Below are 8,123 nucleotides of genomic sequence, written 5' to 3' on the forward strand. Positions count from 1 at the left end.
CTATAACCGGAGGGCTTATACGTGGGGAATGGGAGGCGGGGCTATAACCGGTATTTTGCGGTATTTCCTCTTTGCTTCATGCGGTGAGGCAAACGAAATAAAAGAGGTATACACGCAGGCTAGAGTCGACGGCTTTTCGCTCATTTGACAAGCAGATGCTGTCAGCTGTTGCATGCTCTCAGCTCGCCTGACTACGCGCTGATTTTATTGCCCCCGCAGGGTTTTGGCCCAGAGGCCAAAACCCGAGGAGGCATCATTATGGTCCGCGCGTATATAGAGTATATATGGTATTACCAGACAAAATCTCGACTTGGCCAAAGTGCGACCGCAAGTAGTATCGGTAGGTGTGATAAAATGCCCGCAAGTAGTATCGGTAGGTGTGATAAAATTGCCTGTACGGTGATTGGTCAGTGATGACGCAAGTAAACGATGATTGGATGATGATGACAACCCAACGTGCACAGATGACAACAAGTAAACAAACGAAGCTTGTAAAGGTTGATTGCAGTTGGGCAGAATTTTGAAAAAGATAATTTGAGGTTTTATTCGAGGCCTATTCATTTCACAATGTCTAAAAGCCGAAAGCAATGCAATTGTTGAAAAGACTTCGCGATAATTAACTAAGTAACTCGCAGAGAAGTAAGAAAATCCACATTTTTTTTACATCTGAGTGGCCGAAGAAGAAATATGTCTAGGAACACGTACGAACATATCAAGCCATATCTTCAAATTTGTCTGCGATTTACGATAAGGAAGCCTTAGTCCAAAACCGCGATTTACCAAGCGCAAACTACTTGAACGGAGAAAAGCCTTGATCAGTCTATCTCCGGACGAGATTTACAAGAAATTTAAAAAAAGATCTCGAGATAATTGTTTAAGACTCGCGGCAAGCGAAACCGGAAACAAGAAGCGAGCGACTTTTAGAAAGTCAAGCGTTTTCATTGTCAAAGGTGAGAAATTCTTTCGGTATCCTTTCCTTTTAAAAAGTTGATCGTTGTCATGAAGCGTGATTTACGATAAGAAAGCCTTTGTCCAACTGACCGTGATTTACCAGGCACAAACTATTTGAATGGAGAAAACTTCAAAAGTCTTGATCGGTCCACTTCCGGACGAAATTTTAATTTTACAAGATGATATGCGGCATCAAAAAAAGAAATTCAAAAGAGATCTCGAGATGCATTGTGATTATTTAAAACTCGCGGCAGGCGTTTGCTTTGACAGAGGTAAGAAATTCTTTCGACATCCTTTTCTTTCAAAAGATTGATCATTCTCATGTCATTCTTCATGCTCGGGCTCTCAGCCCATATATTTATAAAACAATTGGGCCGGCTCAAATGGTAATTTTAAAACGTTGTGCTGTTTCCATCCTCGGAGACCCAGGGGCAGTTAGTGGGGCGAAACGAAGGAAAAACGGGCAGAAATCGTAGCGACGAAAGTTTTCAAGAACCTCCGAATGCTGGCTCCCGATTGGGCAGAAAAAAACCTTTGTATTTTTCTGCCCAATCGGCGAGCAGTAACTTGGGAATCACTTTGGTGTGTTCTTACACGCCGTCTACTGTGTCCGCCATACTTGTGTCGTTCGTTCACCAAAGCTCTGCATGCGAGGAAAATTTCCATTAAGCTTACATCAGATAGCCCAAAAAAATCGGGGAATCTTTTGCGATGTCAGAGAGAAAAATATATTTCAAGATCGACGGAAAAATTTTCGTTTGGACTGATTAGAGGTATCGTGAATAGTGGCTTGTTTATCGATCGCCTGCTCGATTGAGCTTGCAGCCTTGCAGGTTTCAAATATTTATTTTCTTATCCGAGCTTCTTATTTTGATAGTATCGCTATTTAAGGCTTGTACATTCGGATTCTAGCCTTTCCTTACAATTTTCTCGGCTAGCTGGAACTTTCACGTATTGCGTGGACCAGACAAGTATGCCAAACAGATTTACATTATGAAACAGCTAAGGTGTTTAATGGGTTGATCCAGATTTTTCTCTTCGTGTAGATCGATCTGTATATAGTTTACCGATAAGCAAGATTTCTGCACAACCCCATACATACTGTGCGGAAATCTTACCCAGTCTTGTACTTTGATAGCATGTTGAACACTTAAGACAGGAGTTTATTCAACAACAACAAAAACTCTTACTTTTAAGACTGTCTCTTCTATTTATTGAAATAGTCATGTAACTCGGTCGACGTTTGAAGCAAAACAATCTTGACTTTATTTCAGCACTTCCTTGTGCATACTTTCTTGAAAATCCTTTAGTAAAACTTAGTGCTTTTCTTTCACCCTATGTTACATTTCTGAGGGACAACACTAAAATCGTACTCCCCAAGTTCTGTGGGCACTTTTGTCCACAGTCACATTCTTTTGCACAGACATCAAAACATATTCTTATTCAGGTTCTGAAAGACTTCCTAGTATCTTCAAGAAAGCAAGTATTTGTTTTTGTCTACAAGAGGTAGAGTTTACATACTGAAAGATTTCAGGTTCACTTTGCTGTTCAAGTTGTATCCCATATCATGAAATAATAAAAGTGCCTCTGATGAATGAACATCTCTATCTCCCTAGCCTCTCCCAATTCTTGCACATATGATTAAATCACAGGGAGACTCATAGTTGATGCTATGAGGCAATCCCTTATGTTCACACCTAGGATGACACATGCTTTTGAATAGAGGGTGAAGTGCTATTGTGGTACATTGACACCATTCCTTTAACAGGCTTCTTCCCAGCACCATTTGGGTAGTGTGCTTTGTCCAATAAAGTTCCCACGAAAACTGATTTGTACAGTTTACTGCACATTTTAAAATCTGTTACATATATTAAGATTTGTAGACATCTGATTCTGCTTTTGGCTGAGTAAACAAAGGTGTTGCTTCACATTGCATGTGGTATTCAACTGGGTATATCAATAGTCTGCAAAGTGTCCCTGTTCCTGAAAATTCAATTTTGCATGTGAAATTACTGGGGTTCATTTTTGGTTCAAGGATTTCTTTGGGCTTTCTTTGAAGTCCTAAGGATTTTTTGGCAAGGTTGGAAATTAGTGCTCACCCACTCGCCCAGGCGAGTGTGAAAACTGTCGGGAGAGTACAAATCACGCATAACTCGCGCAGTTTGGCGAGTACGATTTTCAATATATTATTCAAAATCAGCGGAACTTCTACTTTCCACTTTAAAATAATCTACACTGTCCATAAGCCAATAGCTTATTAACATTTTGAAATCACCATCAAAGCTATTTGCTTGCAAACTACAGGTATTTGGGAATACATATCAGATTAAACTGTGTTTCAACTTTTGATGGAAGTGTGCTCGCGTTTTTATTGTGGAGTAAGGTCTATTTTCGGCGACTTTTCATTTAAGAAATAGGCTTAGATTGCAGTCTGTATCGTGATCGACCACTATGGTGGCAAGGTGAGTATCAAACGTGCTTAAACTGAATTTAAGTTGTACATTTTATCATTCGTGGAGGAGTGGGGCTAAATTTTCCTTTTTAATGTAGGAGACTGGGCGAGTGAAAACTGATCTGGGCGAGTGCAATTTGAAGGTCACTTGCCCAGATGGCGAGTGCTCCGAAATTTTAGTTTCCAACCCTGTTTTGGGGTTTTAAGTTTTGACTCCATACAATCATCCCCATTACTTGAAGTCCCAATTACCCACCCTGGACTCACCCCAAGAAAATGTAACCACTAGCACCTTCCCTTTTCCCTGCTGGATAAATAAATGAAATTAGATGTTACTGGTATTGAAATAAAGACAACAGTCAGTGTAATAATATTTTCTATTTCATACTGATGCAAATTATCAGCAGGCATATGTACCTATGTTGCTTGTAAATTCACTTAACACCACTTCGGCTTGACCGTAGGCTGGGTCTATCTTCTTGCCACCTTGCACAATGAGGTAGGTACTTGCATGAGGTACATAACAGCAAAGTTTTATCTGTATACATATTTGGTTGGTACACAATCATCTAAATTGAACTAAATTGGACTACGGGGTGATCTTTGTCACAGACAACAGCAACTACATTCTGCCTGTAATGTCGCATTGCAAAACAATTTCAAAACTTAGCCTTCCCTTGTCACTTTCTTCAATGAATGCAGCTTCCAAGCCAAGACACCTTAAGTAACTAACCTGATCTTTAACAATCAAACTCAAAGGAGAAACCCTCGACATACAGAACTCCAATTCTATAATAGCTAGGCAAACCTGAAAAGTCAATCTTTCAGCAAAAATAATTATTTTATTATTATTCGATAGCTAATGCAGCAAATATATCCTTCCCAACAACATTTATTAATCAATTTCTGTTCAGGTTTAAGATCGTGGAAAAAATAAAATACATGGAAAAATATTTTAACTTTTGACAATTCCTTTTTTGATGTGAGTGCTCGTTGGAACAATGTCAACCATTTTCAGAAAAATGTTATGGCTTCGCCCCCCGGGGGGGGGGGGCACTCAAAAAAGTTTTATACGGGGAGGCTCCGCCCCAAGCTTTTACCCCTTACCCTTTAATATACCATTTTGACGGAAATTGTACCCCTTTCGTATACCTTTTACTGAAAAAAGGTATCCCTTTCATATACCTAAGAGACATGTCATAGACTTGGAACAGAACGTTTTCTTGTCATTTTCATGTAGCGCTTAATAAATTAAAATAATACAGCCATAAAGTGCGTCTGTTCGAAATATTTTAATTAAAGGCCCTTTTAAAAACCTAAATGTCGGATTTTCATACCCTTACATATACCTAAACTTGTGAAATCCCTACCCTTTTATATACCTGGAGCCTTAAAAAGGTACCCCTTTCGGGCGGAGCCTCCCCGTATAGGCCATTATATGGAGTACCCCCCCCCCCCCCGGGCTTCGCCCGTACAAAAACATTAAAAATACCTCTCACGGTGCGATGCATTGGCGGCTGTTCGGCATACTTGTCTGGTCCACGCAATACGGGAAAGTTTCAGTTAACCGAGAAAATTGTAAGGAAAGGCTAGAATCCAAATGTACAAGCCTTAAGTGTAATACTCCATAACTTTCGAGCTATTTTCAAAGTTCGCGGACACCGTACCTCACCGATTTCGCTGAAATTTGGCATGCAGTCTTGTTTTAGGGTCCTAACTACCAAATGGATATTAAAAAGTTTCAATTCTTTTTATTTTGGAAAATGTCGAGACGGCCGATTTGAAGCGTCCGTGACGGCCCGCCAACATGGCGGATCGAAGGTGTTCTTGTTACTTCGACACTGAACCTGCCGTTACAGTTTCTCGATCATACTTGGTACAGTTATAAAGAACTATCTTTCTTCTTTCAATTTATCAAAATAGATTCGGCAAATGCTGAGTTTGAATTATCAACGGCCAAAAAGTTCGAAGGTATGTTAACGATGTTTTGAACAGCCTCAAATTTACTACAAAATGAAAGGCTTATAACTCCACTGTTATCTCGATTTAGAACTAGCCAATTACCATGAACAAAGCTTGTTCATTGGTGAATTGATTCCATTAATAAAAAAATTGGGGAAATGTTACAGTTAAGAATAAAAAATTATAGAACCTCTAGTAAATTGGCCATTTCAGCGCCATTTCAGCGGATCAGCTCATTAACACAGGACCTGAACAATCGATGAAATCGATAATCGATGGCAATCGATAACAATCGATGACAATCGATATCAATTAATCGATTGATATTGATAATCGATGAACAATCGATCGCTAAAGTTTGTGTGATTATCGATTGTCATCGATTATCAATTTCATCGATAATCGATGACAATCGATCAATTAACTAACATCGATTTTCATCGATTATCAATATCATCGATTACTAATTCAATCGATCATTTTACTGCCATCGTTTTTCATTTGACTAGTATTTGTTAAATACGTTCACGTTAAAACACACGGTCTCTCTTGTATGTTATATTTTATTAGCAACAACAACGATAACCTTTCCAAAAAATGTCAATACAACGAGAAACTTACTAACTTAACAGGGTCTTAACAGTAATAAGGCAATAATTATTTAATACAAACGTTTTGAGCTTAAGTCTTATTCGCCTCCATCAACGAAGCGTACGCTTTTAAGTCTGGTAACTCCTGGCAAAGTAAATAGAAATCGCAACTTACAGAATTCCTCGCTGTCTAAGTACAATGTAATTTTTCTAAAATTCTGTCTTGTAGTCCACTAAACGGCCGCCTTCGATGTCATAAACATCTTCTCGCTCGTCCGAAATATTTCAAATCAAACAGTAGCAGAGAGAACTCAAAAATACGTCTTCCGTACGTCGGAACGAAAACGAGACAACAGCGGGAGTCTGGGGATGAGTTTCGCCTGTCACGTCCGCCATTTTGACTCGGTCACGAAGAACGAAGTGTCTTTGGAATTCTAGCGCTAGCAAACAGTAGGAAACTCAAATGAAAAACAGAAACATTAAAGCTTATGATGTAAACCTCATCTCAATGGCAAGGAGCTTTATTATTTTTTTACAAAACAACGTATGTAAGTATTTACTTCATGCTTCGGATTGATTGTGTGTTTAATGCCAATCGATGGCAATCGATGAAGTTCGCGACCACCAAAGTGTGATTATCGATTGATCATCGATTGGCCGATGCCAATCGATGCCAATCAACAGTAATTAATCGATTGTCATCGATTGATCGATTGATTTTCCGATCATCGATTTTCATCGATTGTTCAGGTCCTGATTAACAGCACATAATCGGGAGAAACATGAAAGGGTTACGGTCGTTTAAAATAAACAGTTTTCATGTATTCTTTGCTTATCTTAAACAAATACATGATCTTTGCCAAAGATATGGCGATTTTTGAGCGTACGATTGTTTTTCCAAATTTTTATATCAGCGACTTTGTTGTCGAGATTATACGCTGTTGTAATTCAATATTCGTTTCACAAGAACTTCTGTTGCTCGCATTTTCCAAATCACTGTTTAAGAAATTGCCCATTCCGTAACAGAGTCATTCTTAATTTGTCTTTAAAAATTACTAGGAATGCAAGAATGTCATAGAACGGTTTTATACTAGTGAAAATACCTGTCAGACATAACTTCAACTGTTCGTGTTATTCGGCTGTTTTCACAAATATGCAAATAAACTTCGGAATTCTTAAAGTGCATATCTTTAACTATTTCACGCTTAAAGATTCCTCTAAATCTTTTCGCCTACCTTTTGGCCAAACGAAGTTTTGTGTCTCCAGGCAGAATACGCGTTATCAGCAATGAAAGTCGAAGAGATACAGAAGCTCGAGTAAAATTAAAACTGCTGTGAAATGAACATCGTTTGAGCTTGACGCCTATTTATAGATTGCGCCCCGTTAATTAAGTTTATTTATTTGACGATCAGATAAAAATCAATGAATGATCAGAGTCAAAAAAGTCCATTTCTAAGCACGCAAAACACAGATATTTCTTTCAGAAGCATTTATGCATAGAAATACCGGCTTATTACTGACTGTTGACGCGGTTTAAAAATTACTCGGCTTCCAGCGGTAAATCTGCATTTATAATTGTTGAGAGTTTGGGGTGTTTTTTTGGTGATGTTATTGGGGGGTGGAAGTGGTACCTTCGTATCCTCTTTACATCTCTGACACAGTGGTCTGAATGTTGAACAAAAGAGCTCATCTGTTAATAAGCATAATGCGAGCTGATTTCGAAATAGACATGACTTTACGTTTGTGTCATCTGTAATTATTGCGTTCGAAGAAGGCGTGGCTGAGTCGCGGCAAGAAGAGCGTAATAACAGTGAAGCTAACACATTTTCCTCATTGAATTGAAATGAATGTCGAATCAATTCTTTTTAGGACAAGTTAAAAGAAACAAATGTTTTTCGTCCAGATTTTTACAATAAGAGAACGGGTGAGCACTTAACTTAACTTCTTGCTTGTATTCGGACAGCTTTAACAACGTTTACTGTCGCTCAACTAACTGTAGAGGCTAAGACAAATGTAAACAAAGGCGGTCGTAAGTATTAAAAGAGTTTAGTGTGAGTTTCTTTATTTTCGGCTTGTAATTTGCGAATTACCGTAAACGACGTAATTATGTTTTTATAAAGGATCATTCGTCACAGATGATTCGTCATACGGTGGATGACACAATCGCT

Source organism: Oculina patagonica, chromosome 11, assembly GCF_052425735.1.
Source record: "Oculina patagonica isolate OP01 chromosome 11, crgOcupat, whole genome shotgun sequence".
Taxonomy (NCBI): domain Eukaryota; kingdom Metazoa; phylum Cnidaria; class Anthozoa; order Scleractinia; family Oculinidae; genus Oculina; species Oculina patagonica.